The sequence below is a fragment of the Pseudorca crassidens genome, chromosome 3 (genome assembly GCF_039906515.1).
Source record: "Pseudorca crassidens isolate mPseCra1 chromosome 3, mPseCra1.hap1, whole genome shotgun sequence".
Taxonomy (NCBI): Eukaryota; Metazoa; Chordata; class Mammalia; order Artiodactyla; family Delphinidae; genus Pseudorca; species Pseudorca crassidens.
Genome location: NC_090298.1, coordinates 167,507,185 through 167,525,029, shown reverse-complemented (window position 1 = coordinate 167,525,029; position 17,845 = coordinate 167,507,185). Strand labels below are relative to the sequence as shown.

Below are 17,845 nucleotides of genomic sequence, written 5' to 3'. Positions count from 1 at the left end.
TTTTTTAATTTTTACTTATTTATTTATTTGGCTGCTTTGGGTCCCAGTTGTGGTGCGCGGGCTTCTGTAGTTGTGACGTGCAGGCTCCAGAGCAGGTGGGGCTCAGTAGTTGCGGCATGTGGGCTTAGTTGCCCCACGGCATGTGGGATCTTAGTTCCCTGACCAGGGATTGAACCCGTGTTCCCTGCACTGCAAGATGGATTCTTAACCACTGGACCACCAGGGAAGTCCCTAGGCATCTACGGACTTTAAATCTAGATCTAGAAGTCAGAGATGGAGAAAGTCGGAAGCCAGAGAGATTCAGCACTTGAGAAGGATTCAGCCTGTCCTGGTTGGCTTTGAAGATGAAGGGGGTCATGTGGAAAAAATCCTGAGAACATCTTCAAGCTGAGAGTGACACCTGGCCAACCATGAGGTTACTGTGGGCTGGGCATTGATTCCCCTTATCTCCCTTTCTGCCAGGTCACCTTATGTTAAGAACATTTTATCTAAAACTTGGGAAAAAAGCAGATACATGGCTGTAATGTCCTCTCAGTATCATTGCTTCACATGTGTGTCAGTGGGGTTCCCTAGGAAGTGGAGGCTGCGACTGAGTCAGGATCATTATTGAGAGAGAATGACTCACAAATGTACATGAGAAGGAAGCAGGTTTGGGCAGACAGAACCTCAGACTGCAATCCGGAACTGACCAAGTTCCAGCCGAGCCAATGTAGAACTTGGAAGTGAAGATGACTTACTAAGGAGTGCCACCTTGGTCAGAAGACCTAGTGCTGTTGCTGTATCATCATGGCTGGGCTGCCAAGGAAGAATGACATCTGGGGCAGATCCTGAAGGCGTCGACAGCTGGAAGCTCTCAGGGAACTGCATTTCTTGAAGCTGAATGGCAGATTCTTTAGAGAGATCTCAGAGGTATATCTTGACAAGCTTATTCAAAATCTATCTAATCATCTAGAAAAATGCATCTTTAAAATCACGGATTGAGCTTTAATTGACATAGAGTAAAATTCATGCTTTTTAGGTGTACTTTTTTTTTAAATAGACTTTTTTGACTAAATTCTTTTTTTTTTTTGCGGTACGCGGGCCTCTCACTGCTGTGGCCTCTCCCGTGGCGGAGCACAGGCTCCGGACGCGCAGGCTCAGCGGCCATGGCTCACGGGCCCAGCCGCTCCGCGGCATGTGGGATCTTCCTGGACTGGGGCACGAACCCACGTCCCCAGCACCGGCAGGCGGACTCTCAACCACTGCGCCACCAGGGAAGCCCCTTGACTAAATATTTTTTAAAATTAATTTTTATTGGGGTATAGTTGATTTATTATGTGGTGTTAATTTCTGCTGTACAGCAAGGGGAGTCAGTTATACATATACATATGTATACATACATATACATATATCCATTCTTTTTTAGATTCTTCTCCCATCTAGGTCATTACAGAATACTCAATAGACTTCCCTGAGCTGTACAGTAAGTTCTTATTAGTTATCTATTTTATTATATATAGTAGTGTGTATATGTCAATCCCAATCTCCCCATTTATCCCTCCCCCCATCCCCCTTGGTAACCATAAGTTTGTTTTCTACATCTGTGATTCTGTTTTGTAAATAGGTTCATTTGTACCATTTTTTTTAGATTCCACATATAAGTGATATCATATGATATTTGTCTTTCTCTGTCTTACTTCACTCAGTCTGACAATGTCTAGGTCCATCCATGTTGCTGCAAATGGCATTAGTTTGTTCCTTTTTATGGCTGAGTAATATTATATATATATAAAAAGTAATATCATATATAAATATATATATACCACATCTTCTTTATCCATTCATCTGTTGATGGACATTTAGGTTGTTTCCATGTCCTGGCTATTGTAAATAGTGCTGCAATGAACATTGGGGTGCATGTATCTTTTTGAACTATGGTTTTCTGCAGATATACGCCTAGGAGTGGGATTGCTGGATCATATGGTAGCTCTATTTTTAGTTTTTCCAGGAACCTCCATACCATTCTCCATAGTGGCTGTACCAATTTATATTCCCACCTAAAAAAATAGACTTTATATTTTTAGAGCAGTTTTAGGTTCACAGCAAAACTGAGCAGAAAGTGGAGAGTTTCCATATACTCCTGGCCCTCACACATGCACAGCCACCTCCACTAATGACATTCCCCATAGCTGGACTCCAGTGTTGTACAAATGGTATAGAGTAACACATACACACCATTACAGTATCGTGCAGAATAGTTTCATTTCCCTAAAACTCCTCTGTGCTTTGCCTATGCATTCCTTCCTCTCCGGCAGTGTTTGTAATATGAAAATACATAGTTGTGTAACTACTTATCCATCACCTCTCCATAGAAAACCCTGTGACCTTTAGCTGTCACTTCCCTATTCTCTCTCTTCCCACCTACTGGGAACCACAAATCTACTTTTTGTCCATATAGATTTGCCTCTTCCGGACATTTCATATAAATGGACTCATACAATATGTGGTCTTTTGTGTCTGGCTTCTCTCACTGAGCATCATGTTGTCAAGCTTCATCCATGTTGTAGTGACTGTAGTGTTTCATTCCTTTTTATGCCTGAATGATATCCCCTTGTATGGATGTAGCACATATTGTTTCTCCTTTCATCAATTAATGGACACTTGGGTTGTTTCCACTTTTTGGCTCTTATGAATAATACTTCTACAGATATTCATGTATAAGCATTAGTCACTTTTGTACCTATTAGAGAATTCATTTTAGGATTTCTTTGACTGACTGTATAAAGTATGTCCTTGAATTTGAACCTGCCTTACCATTTCGCCTGTTCCTTCATGAATGAATGAATGGAACAAAATCTTCAATATGTGTTCATTTTATGTTAGTAGGACCATCCTGGCTTTCACTTTTTGAAAATCACACTTGAACTCTTCACTGAAGGCCACACGTCGTCTCCTGTAGCCCTTTGCTACAACTAGAGCAAAACTGGGTTCTAGTAATTGCTTCTTCCCCTAGCCCTATGGACTCATACGCTTCCTGGTGGGTTCCCTTAACACTGTCCACACTGTTGAACAGGGTCTCTTTTCTGAACACCGTGAACGTGCTATTTGTTTTCTGGCTCATCTGACTGATGCTGATACCGCGGGGAACATTATGGGATATGGTTCACACTGTATCCTCAGAAGATACACAGTAGTGCATAGCAGGTTTTCATTAAATATTCGTAGAATGAATAAATCAAAGGGCACAATAAGACACACAATTTGAAGGTTCTTGAAGGCTCCTTAACTATTCAATGCTATGAGTTGGCAGTATTGAATTGTATCTGAAGGTTAGAAAATCCTCTTACCCTTTGTGTTATGGAAAACTACTAACTGCAAGGACCACCCTTTCTCACATGACTTAGATAAGACCCACAGATGTCCCCTTTGTTTATCTGTAACAAGGCCAGATGTGGACCCTTCAAGTTCCCGTTTTTGCCTCATACGTGATTAGCTGAACTGCATGTCCCCAGTGATCAATTGGAAAAAGCTCTTAAAGCAAATGTTAGTTAAGCTCCTTTCCTTCCTGCAGGTCCCTGAACTTTGGCCACAATCTCACCTGAGCCAGTAGACAGCATCTCCTGAGAACAGGAAGACCTCTGATCTGCCATCTCATTACACCCTCTTTTCATCCCTTTTCCCTAATTCTAGAAAGCTCAGTTCCTTCTAGTATTCCTATAAAAGAAAATATTTTGGAAAAACTCTTGAGACACTTGGAAGACTTTGTGCAGGACCTGGGTGTTCTTCACTGCAGTAGGTCCCCCTGCTCTATTTCAATATGTTCCCCTTTTCCCTTGAAGAATCCTTCTGAATAAAGTCTCTCCTTACTAAGTCTGGCTTTGTTTTTTATTTGACAGAGTAATGGTCTGTGTGCTTAGCCAGACATATATGGTGTAGGGGAGGAAAAATTCTCTACCTTCTTTGGGGTATTATTTCTAGCAGTTTTAATTCCATATATTAATTAAAAATCTTAACTCTTATAAACCTTAATTTCTAGTGAAAACTAGGAAGAAAGCAATTATGAACTGTCTGTTATATACCAACCATTCTGTAGATTAACAAATTTATGAATATACTATTTCATACTTCTAGAAGCACAGGCTTCCTCAGTGTACAGTTTTTCAATGTGGCACAACACGTGTTTACGAAAAGACCTCCAAAATCTTTAGTTCGGATGGGAAGCCCAAAGCAGGTAAACTTAAATTTAGCAATTAATATTTTAGTACATTACCTTATTTGTTTTTTAAAACTTTTATTTATTTTTATTTTATTTTTTGGCTGTACCACGTGGCTTGTGGGATCTCAGCTCCCCGACCAGGGATTGAACCCAGGCCCTTGGCAGTGAAAGTGAAGAGTCCTAACCACTGGACCGCCAGGGAACTCCCACATTATCTCATTTGGAAATGATCTGGATAGTCAATGAATAACCATCATTTAACTTAACTTAGTAGCACTTTAAAGTTACCAAAAAGATTTTGGAAACTGTTTTAAATTAGGCCTATTTTATAAAACATCATCCTTGTTGAAAAGTTTATTTATAAATTTCATGTCACATTTATTCAGTTTGCTCATTCTCAACAGCTATGTTTACATTACTCAGGAAAATTTCATAAAACATTAGACAAAGTTAGCCATCATTCTATTTTTCTTGCTGACAAATTTAGTAATATATATATATATATTAGGCAAACATTCAATACGATAGTGCTGGGAATCTCCCAGAGATTCCCAGACTTCTAAAAGTCTGTTTGCACACGAGGAGAGAATGTGCAAGTTTTCTGTCTGTTTTCAGCACGTATTTGAGCCTGAGAGTTCACATGGCATGTCAGTCTAAAGAAAGCACGGGCATGTCTGAACTTGCCTACTTTCGGGGAGCGGGTGGGTGGGCCCAACCTCTCTGGGTCTATTTGCATAACGACAATGAACAGTCCTTACAACACAGAGTGGTAAGGGAGGAAAGAGCAATGCGACTGTAATATCATCCTGTGATAAGGGGAGAGAAGAGGAGAGTCTGCCCCAGATATGCCAGCATGGATTTTTGCTTTCTCTGGGTCTTGTGTGACCCCCATGGGAACAGATGGAATATGAGGAAGAATTCATAGATCAGTTTTTCGAAGACCGAACCACCCTGCTAACCTCTCTTAGAATGCCATGTTGGGGGAAATCCCAACTTCCAGTAGTTTTAAGTCTCACAGATTTTAACTCCTCCAGCGCTGTGCCTCTGCACATTTCTGGGTTCACCAAGAAAGGGACCCCGTTCATAGGTGCATCCCATACACGTTCACAGAAATGCAGAGTGTGGAGACTCTCTGGGATCTTGCATCATACTGAGGGATGTGGTTACCCCAACTGGGGAAATTTGAGTTATTTTTCTTCAAATGATTTCATTTGGTTTCAAGGGCTGGAGAGGTTTACAGGAAATACAGTTTATATACCTATGCCAGCATGGTCTTTGAGTCATGTATATGGTGAATTTTAAAGACATATATGTTTTCTTGCTCAGATTAACAAACTTTCAGGCTTTTATTTTATTATCATCAAAAGAACATGCAGAGAATGTTAAAATCATGAAACACAGAGTCAGATAATTTGGGTTCAAATCCTGACACTGTCGGTTACTAGCTGGTGACTGTGGACAAATCTTTAAACCTCTCTGAGCCTGTTTCCTTGTCTGTATAATGGGAAAATAAGGGCATCAGGATAACTAAGTTGTTGTAAGCAGTGGGGTATGCACCATAGAGCCAGACTGCCTGAGTTTGAATCCCAGCTCTGCCTCTTCCTAGCTGTGTGATTTCTGGCAAGTTACTTAACTTCTCTGTGCCACAGTTTGCTATCTGCAAAATGGCAGTGACAACACAAGTACATACATCACTGGATTGTTGTAAGTGTTAAAGACGGTAATAATGTACGTAAAATGTTAAACACCAGCGTAACGCTGTATAAGTTTTGCTGTTATTATCATAAGGCATGTAACATTTTTCCACAGTAGTACTTCAGTAAATATTTGAGCCAGGCTCAAGGTGTGGGCTGAAAGGGCAAGGGCTGAGAGAAAAAAGGGAACTGGGACAGGAGGGTAATGACATCATTCCAGGAGGAAGCGGGCCAGTGGAGTCATTCACAGGACAGCTTTCAGAAGTTGTGGAGTTTCATGAGAATTTCAGGCTGGGGACCATTTCCCTCAAGGTCCTAAGTTCTAAATCTCTCTGAAGAGAGCTATTCTGCCCATTGCTTCTTTTTTTCTTTCTTAAAAAAAAAAAAGCTTTATTCTTTTTATCTTTATGGGGAATTAATAGCTGACAACAACATCTAATCAATACTATCTCTAATGGTTAATTTTAAAAAAATATTTCTTTAATTGGCTGCACCAGATCTTAGTTGTGGTATGCAGGATCTTTGTTGCCCTGTGTGGGATTTTTAGTTGCAGCATGTGGGCTGTAGTTGCAGCATGTGGGTTTAGTCTAGTTTTAGTTGCAGCATGTGGGTTCCCTGACCAGGGATTGAACCTTGGCCTCCTGCAGTCGGAGTGCAGAGTCTTAGCCACTGGACCAGCAGGGAAGTCCCTGTCAAGGGCACTTTTTAGCTAAGAAGTTCTCCTTAGCTTTGTAATTTTAACTGAATTCTGGTTGAACCTTAAGAAACTTAACCATACATGTGTAATAACTGTTCTGCTACAAACTTTATGTCACATTTCCCATGTTCCTCTTACCTCGATGAAAATTACTGAAGGTCTTCCTTTATCATCAAAGCTCAAAGAGATGTATGCCATGGCATATGGTAAGTACATATGAAAACTCTTTATCATCACTTACTAAGTTACACAAGATTCCAGTTCAAGTTGACAGACAAAACATAAACTAGATTTAAAGTGCTGTATTAAAAAACAAAAACACCCTTTGCATTTTGGGGTAATTAACACGTAGAGACCTAAGCACGTAGCCTTATTCAGAGGACGACAGCTGCTCAAATTCATGCTTAAGGCATTTTTATCCATACCTAACCGGAGGTTTCAGAGACGATAACACCAGTCAGGTATTCTGAATTCTTTCATATTAGATAGGAACATCTTCTCAATAGTACCCTTCAAGTCACATCTCATTTATCTTCCTTCTTAAGAAATGCATAGGCTTATTTTAAATAGTTTAAACACCTGTAATAAACGACAGTCGGCTAAAAGTAGAGGTACTCTGGTCAATGCTCAAAATGATGTGGCCAGTGGAAAAGCCAGCATTATTAAATATGAATGCAAGCCTTACCAACACAAACGGAACCTTTCTTTTTTCAATAAAAAAGCTAGTCCAAAAAAGGTCTCAGTCCATAAAGATTTCTTGTTTCCAAATCACAGTGAAAGGAACTTGAGCAGTTGACCAATTTTGTTTTCTACCATGTGTCTTAAAGATACCTCACTAAAAACTGGTACCTGATACAACAGAATGACATATGCAGAATGTAATATTGTAGTACAGGACTGGGGTTGATTGCTACAGACATATTTCCACTCTGATTATTAAATGGTTACCTCCTAATTATTTACATAGTTGTCATTGGTTTTTGTTTTTGTTTTTTTCTGGCTGCGCAGCTCCGCATGCGGAATCTTAGTTCCCTGACCAGGGATAGAACCCATGCCTCCTGCAGTGGGAGCATGGAGTCTTAACCACTGAACCTCCAGGGAAGTCCCCCTAATTATTTATATAGAACATTGGTCCAATAACAAAGACAGAGAACAGCAGCTAGAACTTTATCTCATTCAATGTTCAGAGATAAAAGGGTTAACCATTCTTTCCATTCTTTTCTGCAGATAACTCCTTTTTTGCTTCTTATTTAAATCTGATGGCCACTGAATTCTGGCATTTTTCCAAGCTCCTGTACGAAGAGGATGCTGAAAGCCATCACAATACAGCATCCGGAAACATAAGGCTTCTTCTGTTCACCGATTCTGGCACACTTCCAAAATATACCCAACAACCCAGTTTTATTTCTGTCCAGGAGACTGGATGCCAAGAATCGGATACAAGCACAGGCACATATAAGCAGCAAGACTACAGTCAACAGACTCTAAACATTGAAAACGGCAGACATAGTGAGGCCGGCAGAGCCTCAGCCACATCCTTCCATTGCTTCTTCATGCTCTATTTCTCTTGCGTGGGCTTTTCCGACTTAAAGGAAGACACACCACCTAAGAGTTGTGAGTTTAAATTTTCTTCGGGGTCTTACTGAGGACTATAGCCCCAGGAGACAGCTACTCAGTTAGCTCTGAGGAAAATGCTCTGAAGAGGCAGGGGGGAATGCCAGTTTATACGTGATTTTTGGCTAGGGAATACATTCGGTCAAGTATACATCTTGGTAAAAGATTACTGCTAGTCACAAAGAACAAATATCTCAAGTTAATGCATTTAGTGCTCTTCTGTGTATGGGAAGATGCAAGAATCTGGAATCATTTAAATGCTTCCTGAGATATATATCTAAATATCTAAGGCCTGCTTGTCCAAAGCATGGAGTGTCTCACCCTGTTCTCCATCCTGAATTCCTCTCAGGGTGTACACTTGGTCAGCAACTGCGGTAGGTTACGGCTTCATACTTGTAGAAATGGGTGGCGAGCAAACGCTTTGTTCATTATTTACATACTTCCCTGCTTTAATCTCTTTTTCTTCTTTCCTTCCTTCCTTCCCTCTTTTTTAAATTAATAATGTATTTATTTATTTATTTTCCCATTACACTTGAATTAAGAGCGATTTCTTAACTCCATAGACATTTCTCATAATCCAGAAGTTCCCTTTGTAATTTCTAGATGATTTTATTTTCACTAAAAGCATATATTTGGAATACCTCATTACAGGATGAGGTTGATGGATAAAGAACAATTTTTTAGACCATGCTCTAAAATTAACTTTATTACAGTAAGCTATACTTTGTGTGTAAATCACTGGAATTTGTGGTGATTCCTCTCTCCCCGGCCAGGTCCAGAGTCATTGACGCCTAAAGCTGGAGGTCATGTGGTCCAGTCCTTTTATATAGTAAAAACTGAGACCAGAGATAGAGGGATTTTCATTGGAGTAAAAATTGCTTCAGGGACTTCCCTGGTGGTGCAATGGTTAAGAATCCGCCTGCCAGTGCAGGGGACACGGGTTCAAGCCCTGGTCCGGGAAGTTCCCACATGCCGCTGAGCAACGAAGCAAGTGTGCCGCAACTACTGAGCCTGTGCTCTAGAGCCCGCGAGCCACAACTACGGACGCCCGCGTGCCTAGAGCCTGTGCTCCACAGCAAGAGAAGGCACGACAATGAGAAGCCCACGCACCACAATGAAGAGTTGCCCCCATTCGCCGCAGCTAGAGAAAGCCCACGCAGAAACGAAGACCCAATGCAGCCAAAAATAAATAAATTTATTAAACAAAATTGCTTCGATATTTCCCAATAGGGAACACTATAAAATGAAACAGTAATAGAAGAGGCTAGCAAACAGCAAAAGAGTCCAATTTTTGTTTTATCTTCCTCCCTAATTTCTCTGCCTCCTTTCAACTCCCTTGCTGTGGTGAAATTCTCAAAAGCTGAGGAAAAAGAGGAAAGAAAGGGCGAAATAAAAACTGGGTTTTTATTTTATTTTTTTTAAACTGGGTTTTTGATTCCTGAAAAATGGAAACTTGTATATGGTAGGTAATTTTCAGAACCCGCACTTCTGAAACATCATGCCTATAGCATATGGCAGCACCCTTTATGCTTGTTTTTATTTATTTATCTTTATTTTTTCATGCTCTGTGAATTTTATTCTTTTTTATTTTTTGAAAATTTTATTGGAGTATCGTTGATTTACAGTGTTCTGTCCCCTCTTTTATTTTTGTGACAGCTTTATTGAGGTATAACTCACATACCATACCAAAAAATCCATCCATTTAAAGTGTATAATTCACTGCCTTTTAGTACATTCACAGAACTGTGCATCTATTAGCATAATAAATTTTAGAACACAATCATCCCCCACCCCCAAAACCCTGTACCCATCAGCAGTTAGTCCCCGGTACCCCCTCCCTCAGCCCTAGACAACCACTGTGCTGGTTACTTTTATGTGTTAACTTGATGGCCCACAGAGTGCCTGGATATTTGGCCAAACATTATTGTAGGTATGTCTGCGAGGGTGTTTCTGGATGATGTTGACATCTGAATCAGTGAACTGAGTAAAGCAGATTGCCCTCACTAATGTGGGTGGGCCTCATCTAATCAGTTGAAGGCCTGAAGAGAGAAAAATAAAAGCTGATTAAGAGGAAACTCCTCCTGCCTGACTCCTTGGAGTTGGGATATTGGGTTTTTTTCTTGCATTTATTTTATTTTTTAAAATTTATTTATTTTATTTTTAGCTGCATGGGGTCTTCATTGCTGCACGCGGATTTCTCTAGTTGCTGCAAGTGGGGGTTACTCTTTGTTGTGGTGCGCGGGCTTCTCATTGTGGTGGCTTCTCTTGTTGCGGAGCACGGGCTCTAGGCATGCAGGCTTCAGTAGTTGTGGCACGCGGGCTCAGTAGTTGTGGCTCACGGGCTCTAGAGCGCAGGCTCAGTCGTTGTGGCACATGGGCTTTGTTGCTCCACGGCATGTGGGATCTTCCTGGACCAGGGCTCGAACCCGTGTCCCCTGCACTGGCAGGCAGATTCTTAATCACTGTGCCACCAGGGAAGTCCTCTTGCATTTGTTTTTATTTTTATTTCCTTTCTTCATACTCAAACTGAAACATTGGTTATTTCTGTCTTCATACTCAAACTGAAATATCAGCTCCCCCCATTGGCTGGAGCCTGTGGACCTTTGGACTGAACTACACTATCATCTCTCCTGGGTCTCCAGCTGGCCAACTGCAGGTTTGGGGGCTTGTTCAGCTCTGTAATCGTGTAAGCCAATTCCTTATAACAAATCTCTCTATATATATTTTTGTACATCCTATTGATTCTGTTTGGAGAACTCGGACTAATACAACCGCTAATCCACTTTCTGTCTCTATGGATTTATCTGTTGGGGACATTTCACAAAAATGGAATCGTGTATCTGATTTTGTATCTGACTTCTTTCTCTTAGCATTGTATTTTCAAGATTCATTAATGTGGTAACATGTGTCAGTACTTCATTCCTTTAACTGCCAGATGATCTTCCATCATATTGATGTATCACATTTTGTTTATCATTCATTGACAGACATTTGGGTCATTTCAATTTGGGGCTATTGTTAATAATGTTGGGGTGGACATTTGTGTCCAAGTGTTTGTATGGACCTAAGTTTTCATTTCTCTTGGGTACATAGCCGGGAGTGGAATTGCTGCATCACGTAGTAACTCTATGTTTAACTTCTGAGGCACTGCAGGACCATTTTCCACAGATGCTACACCATTTTAGTATCCCACCAGAAATGTATGAGGGTTCCTGTATTAGTTGGGGTGCTCCAGAGAAACAGAACCAGTAACAGGTGCATATGTAGACAGACTTATGAAGAATTTGCTCATGTGAATTTGCCCCATGACCTGCCATCTGCAAGCTGGAGTTCTAGGAAAGTTGTTGGTGTAATTCCGGTCCAAGTCCAAAGGCCTGAGAACTAGCCCATATTGGGGAGGGCAGCACTCTCCACTCTGTCTGCCGATTCAAATGATAGTTTCTTCCAGAAACACCCAGCAATATTGCCTAGCCAGATATCTGAACATCCCATCAAGATGTTGACACATCTGGTCAGGTTGACACATAAAATTAACCACCACTGTTCCAATTTGTCTCCATCCTTGACAGCACTTTTTATTGTCCGTTTTTTTCGAATATAGCCATCCTAGGGGGGGTGCGATGGTATCTCATGATGGTCTTGATTTGCATTTCTTTGATGACTAAGGATGTCGAGCCTTACTTCCTTCTTTCCTTTCACAAGTACTTCTCCTTTCTTCTCTGTCATTATTACACTCATTCCCATGCGATACTGTAGACACTCTAATGCCTGAAGAAAACAAGGCCAGCCTGGCCTTGATAGACAGTTAGCAAATATTTCCGTGTATAGCTGTTTAATTGTAAACAGTACTATGAAGGAAAGTACCAGTAATAATATAGGCACAAGAGGAGAGAATTTTGATCTAGTCCTGGGGTTAGGGAGAATGATGTAGAAGGTTCCTTGTAAAACTATAAATCCAATCGGGGCCCTCCTCACTCTAACACCTTCAATGGCTCCCTCTTGCCTAGGCAACAAATACTCAGTTCTTAGCCTAGCATTTTAGCTCTGCATAACCTGGTTGCAGTCTCATTTTCTACTTTATTATTATAATTATTTTTTGGCTGAGTGTCATGTAGGATCTTAGTTCCCTGATCAGAGACCAAACCTGTGCCCCCTGCAGTGGAAGCATGGAGTCTTAACCACTGGACTGCCGGGGAAGTCCTCATTTTCTATTTTACAACACACCCACGGGCATCCCCCCACTTCTGCCATAGTGGGGCTCATGATCGTGACAGTGGTCCTTGGCTTTCAAGTGGGGTGACACAATTCATTTCTGGAAGTGCATGATGGTCCTTTTGTTAAAAAAAAAATCTCTTGATGGGTTCTGGTATATAACTTCGGTAGGACTGTTGAAACGTGTGAAGTTCCTTGCGCATCAGTAAAAGCAGATGTCAGGTGCTCTGTGAGAGAAGGGAGTCAGATCTATGAAGAGAGAGGTGAGATGGGGAGAGATGCAGGGGCTAGTGAGAAAACGGAACCCCAACCACTACGGCGAAGAGGAGGGCCCGTGTGAGTTCCCTGTGGCTGCTGTGAAAAATGACCACCAACTCTGTGCCTTAACACTACGGAAGTTCATATTCTTATAGTTCTGAAGGTCAGAGTCTGAAAGGGGCCTCAATAGGCTAAAATCAAGGTGTCGGTGGCACTGTGCTCCTTCCGGAGAGTCCAGGGTGAGAATCCATTTCCTTGCTTTTTCCAGCTTCAAGGAGCCACCGCATTCCTTGCTTCATGGTCCCTTCTCCATCTTCAAAGCCAGCAGCGCGACATCTCGTATCTCTCTCTGACTACGGCCTCTGCTTCTATCATCACATCTCTTTCTCTGACCGTCCTGCCTCCCTCTGATAAGAACTTGTGGTGACATTGGGCACACCTGGATAATCCAGGCTCACTTCCCGATCTCAAGGCTTAATCGTATCTGCAAAGTCCCTTTTACTATATAAGATAACATATTCATAGGTTCCGGGGATAACCTCTGGGTTACCCCCAGCTCAAATGCCACCTTCTTTTCTTCTCTTCTTGTTTATGTGTCTTTCAAAGAACTCAGAGTAGAGTGGGGGAAACAGCTGTCTAAAAAAAAATCTATTGATGTGGAATCTAGAAAAATGGTACAAATTAACTTATTTGCAAAGCAGAAGTAGAGACACAGATGTAGAGAACAAACTTATGGATACCAAAGGGGAAAGGGGAGTGTGAGAGGAATATACACTATTGATACTATGTATAAAATAGATAACTAATGAGAACCTACCGTATAGCACAGGGAACTCTACTCAATGCTCTGTGATGACCTAAATGGGAAGGAAATCTAAAAAAGAGGGGATATATGTATACATATAGCTGATTCACATTGCTGTACAGCAGAAAGTAACACAACATTGTAAAGCAGCTATACTCCAATGAAAATTAAAGAAAAAAACTATTGAAATACCACGTGGTAAGTGGTTTATTCTGGAAGCAGAGAGAGTCAGCCTGAGTGTTCAGGAAACATTATGAAGATGCAAGATGTGTAGGATGGTCTTGTGGGGGATGCCTTTGATATCTGTCAGACCTGGGTTTCAATCCCAGTTCCTCCAGAGTTACGTGGTCTTAGGGAAATTGTATAACCTCTTTTTTTTTTTTTTTTTTTGCGGTACCCGGGCCTCTCACTGTTGTGGCCTCTCCCGTTGCGGAGCACAGGCTCCAGACGCGCAGGCTCAGTGGCCATGGCTCACGGGCCCAGTCGCTCCGCGGCATGTGGGATCTTCCCGGACCAGGGCACGAACCCGCGTCCCCTGCATCGGCAGGCGGACTCTCAACCACTGCGCCACCAGGGAAGCCCAAATTTCTGTTGTTTAAATCATCTAGTTTGTTGTTCTTTGTTATGAGCACCCTAGCTAACTCATAGACCAGCACATGGAAAGCTCTCTATACAAAGTAGCCATCCGTTCAGTTATTAGGAGACGGCTCCACCGAGGGTTTTTATTTTTAATTGTAGTGAAACCCACACAATACAAATTTTACCATTTTAACCATTTTAAGTGTACAGTTCAGAGGTGCTAAGTACATTCACATTGTTGTGCAATCATCCCCAGCCTCCATCTCCAGAACTTTCTCACCTTCCTGAACAGAAACTCTGTCTCCATTAAACACTAACTCCCATCCCCCTCCCCCAGCCCCTGACCCCCCCATCCCACTTTCTGTCCCTATGGATTTGACTCCTCTAGGGACCTCTTATGAGTGGAATGACACAGCATTTTGTGATTGGCTTATTTCACTCAGCATAATGTCCTCAAGGTCCATCCACGTAGCATGTGTCAAATTTCTTTCCTTTTTCAACTTGAATAATATTCTATTGTCTATATATATCACATTTTGTTTATCCATTCACCGATTGATGGACCCTCTGGTTGCTTCCACCTCTTGGCTATTGTGAATAAATAGTGCTGCTGTGAACATGGTTGTAGAAATATCTCTTTGAGTTCCTGCTTCCAATTTGTTCAGGTCGATACCCAGAAGTGGGATAGCTGTATCTTACTCTTAATTTTTTTGAGGAGTCTCCGTACTTTTTTCCATAGTGGCTGTATCAATTTATATTTCCACCAACGGTGCACAATGATGCCCTTTGCACCACATCCTTGCCAATGTTTGTTATCTCTTGTCTTTTTGATGATAGCCATTCTGACAGGTGTGAGGGGATATCTCACTGTGGTTTTTTTTTCTTCTTCTAGTTTTCTTGAGATATAACTGACATACAGCACTACAAAAATACTACATAGTTATGACTATATTCTCCACACTGTATTTCATAACCATGACTCACTTATTTTGCAACCAGAAATTTTTGTACCTCTTAATCTCCCTCACCAAATTTCTTTCCTTCCACCCCTTTACTCCCCTCTGGCAACCACCTGTTTGCTTTCTGTACCTACAACTCTGTTTATGTTCTGTTCTGTTTGTTTATTTGTTTTGTTTTTTAGGTTCCACATGTAAGTGAAATCACACAGTATTTGCCTTTCTCTGTCGGACTTATTTCACTTAGCATAATACCCTCTAGATCTATCCATGTTATCTCAAATGGTAAGGTTTGATTCTTTTTTTTATGGCTGAGTAATACTCCGTCTATCTATCTGTCTATCTATCTATCTATCATCTATCTATCACATCCTCTTTATCCATTTATCTATTTTTGGGCACTTAGGTTGTTTCTATATCTTGGCTGTTGTAAATAATGCTGCAATGAACAGATGGGTGCATATATCTTTTCTTATTAGTGTTTTTAAATCTTTGGATAAATACCCAGGAGAGGAATTGCTGGATCATATGGTAGTCCTATTTTTAATTTTTTGACGAATCTCCATACTGTTTTCCATAGCAGCTTCACCAATTTACTTTCCCACCAACAGTGTACTAGGGTTTCATTTCTCCACATCATCACCGACACTTGTTATTTGTTGTCTTTTTGATAATAGCCATCTGACAGGTGTGATCATTGTGGTTTTGATTTGTATTTTCCTGAGGATTAGTGATGTTGAGCACCTTTTCATGTACCTGTTGGCCATTTGTATGTCTTCTTTGGAAAAATGTCTCTTCAGTCTCTACCCATTTTTAAAATTGGATTCTTTTTTTCTTTTTCTTTCTTTTTTTTTTTTTTTTTTGCTGTTGAGTTGTATGAGTTCTTTATACATTTTCTGTATCAATCCATTGTCAGATATATGGTTTGAAAATATGTTCTCCCATTCCCTAGGATGCCTTTCCATTTTGTTGATGGTTTCTTTTGCTGTGCAGAAGCTTTATAGTTTGATATAGTCCCACTTGTTTATTTTTGCTTATGTTGCCTTTGCTTTTGATGTCAAATCCAAAAAATCATTGCCAAGACCAATGTTAAGGAATTTATCATTATGTTCAGGTCTTTAATCCATTTTGAGTTTATTTTTGGGTATGGTGTAAGATAGGGATCCAGTTTCATTCTTCCACATGTGACTGTCCAGCTTTCCCAGCACTGTTTATTGAAGAGGCTATCCTTTCCCCATTGTATATTCTTAGGTACTTTTTCATAAGTTAATTGATCATATATGCATATATTTATTTCTGGTCTCTCTATGTGTCTGTCTTTATGCCAACACTATGCTGTTTTGACTACTATAACTTTGTAATATAGTTTGGAATCAGGAACTATGGTGCCTGCAGCTTTGTTTTCTTTCCTAAGATTGCTTTGGCTAATTGGGGTCTTTTGTGGCTCCATACAATTTTGGGATTATTTTTCTACTTCTGTGAAAAGTGCCATTGAAATTTTGATAGGGATTGCATTGAACCTAAAGATTGCTTTGAGTAATACAGACATTTTGACAATATTAATTCTTCCAATCCACGACCATGATATATCTTTCCATCTGTTTGTGTCCTCTTCAATTTCATCAATGTCTTGTAGTTTTCAGTGCACTGATCTTTCACCTCTTAGATTAAATTTTTGAATTATAAATGGGATTGTTTCCTTAATTTCTCTTTCTGATAGTTCACTGTTAATGCATAGAAATGGAACTGATTTTTGTATATTGATTTTGTATCTTGCAACTTTACTGAATTTATTAATTCTAACAGTTTTTTCTGTGGGATATTTAGGGATTTCTATATATAAAATTACATCATCTACAAATAGAGACAGTTTTTCTTCTCTCTTCCTGATTTGGATGCTTTATTTCTTTTTCTGCCTAATTGCTCTGGCTAGGACCTCCAGTACTATGTTGAATAAAAATGGTGAGACTGGGCATCCTTGTCTTGTTCCTGATCTTACAAGAAAAGCTTTCAGCTTTTCACCATTGAATGTGATGTTAGCTGTGGCCTTGTCATATATGGCCTTTTTTATCTTGAGGTACCTTCTCTCTATAGGTAGTTTGTTGAAACTTTTATCATGAATGAATGTTGAATTTTGTGAAACGATTTTCCTGCATCTATTGAGATGATCGTATGGTTTTTATCCTTCATTTTGTTAATGTGGTGTAGTACACTGATTATTTGCATATGTTGAACCATTCTTGCATCCCTGGAATAAATCCCACTTGATCATGGTGTATGATCCTTTAAGTGTATTGTTGAATTTGGTTTGCTAATATTTTGTTCCTTCTTAACCCAAAGGAAAACCTAGATGGCAGTTTTAATAATTCAAGATGATTAAATCTTGAATAATCAAAGTCAGGATAAGATCCTAGGATCAGACATTCATTGGTTAGGTAGTTGCCATGGTGATGGGAGGAGAGTAGGGAAATGATTGATACCTTTTACCCCATTAAGTTGCATAAGCTGATGACAATTTCCAAAGAACTTCCAGCTACAAGGTCTCTGCCTCCTACTGGGGAAGAGAAGTTACTCTAAGATCTCTGAGGATTTTGTGATCAGGAAAGGGGTGGGTGTGAGGTTGGTTTCTGGTGGCTATAGCAGAGGGAATAAAGGAGTGATTGTTTTGAAGGAGAGAAGAAGGAAGAAAACAAATAAAAGCGGGAAGGAAGAGGTTGGGAGAAGTTTGGCAATATCTGAGAAACCAGAGCTCTGTAAGCCCAGGTGGTTTTTTAAAAATTAAGTTAATTGGGCTTCCCTGGTGGCGCAGTGGTTGAGAGTCCACTTGCCGATGCC

General features: G+C 40.5%; 1 long non-coding RNA gene and 1 pseudogene across 1 annotated transcript; one reads left to right on the top strand and one right to left on the bottom strand.

Annotated features, from left to right (window-relative positions):
* The first annotated feature begins 623 nt into the window (after positions 1 to 623).
* Positions 624 to 3,849, top strand: LOC137220938 (uncharacterized). The gene is made up of 2 exons (XR_010941843.1): positions 624 to 909; positions 3,551 to 3,849. It is a non-coding gene; the product is annotated as an uncharacterized lncRNA (long non-coding RNA).
* Positions 3,850 to 7,836: 3,987 nt separating this feature from the next.
* Positions 7,837 to 8,094, bottom strand: LOC137221077 (protein kish-A pseudogene; annotated as a pseudogene).
* Positions 8,095 to 17,845: the final 9,751 nt, after the last annotated feature.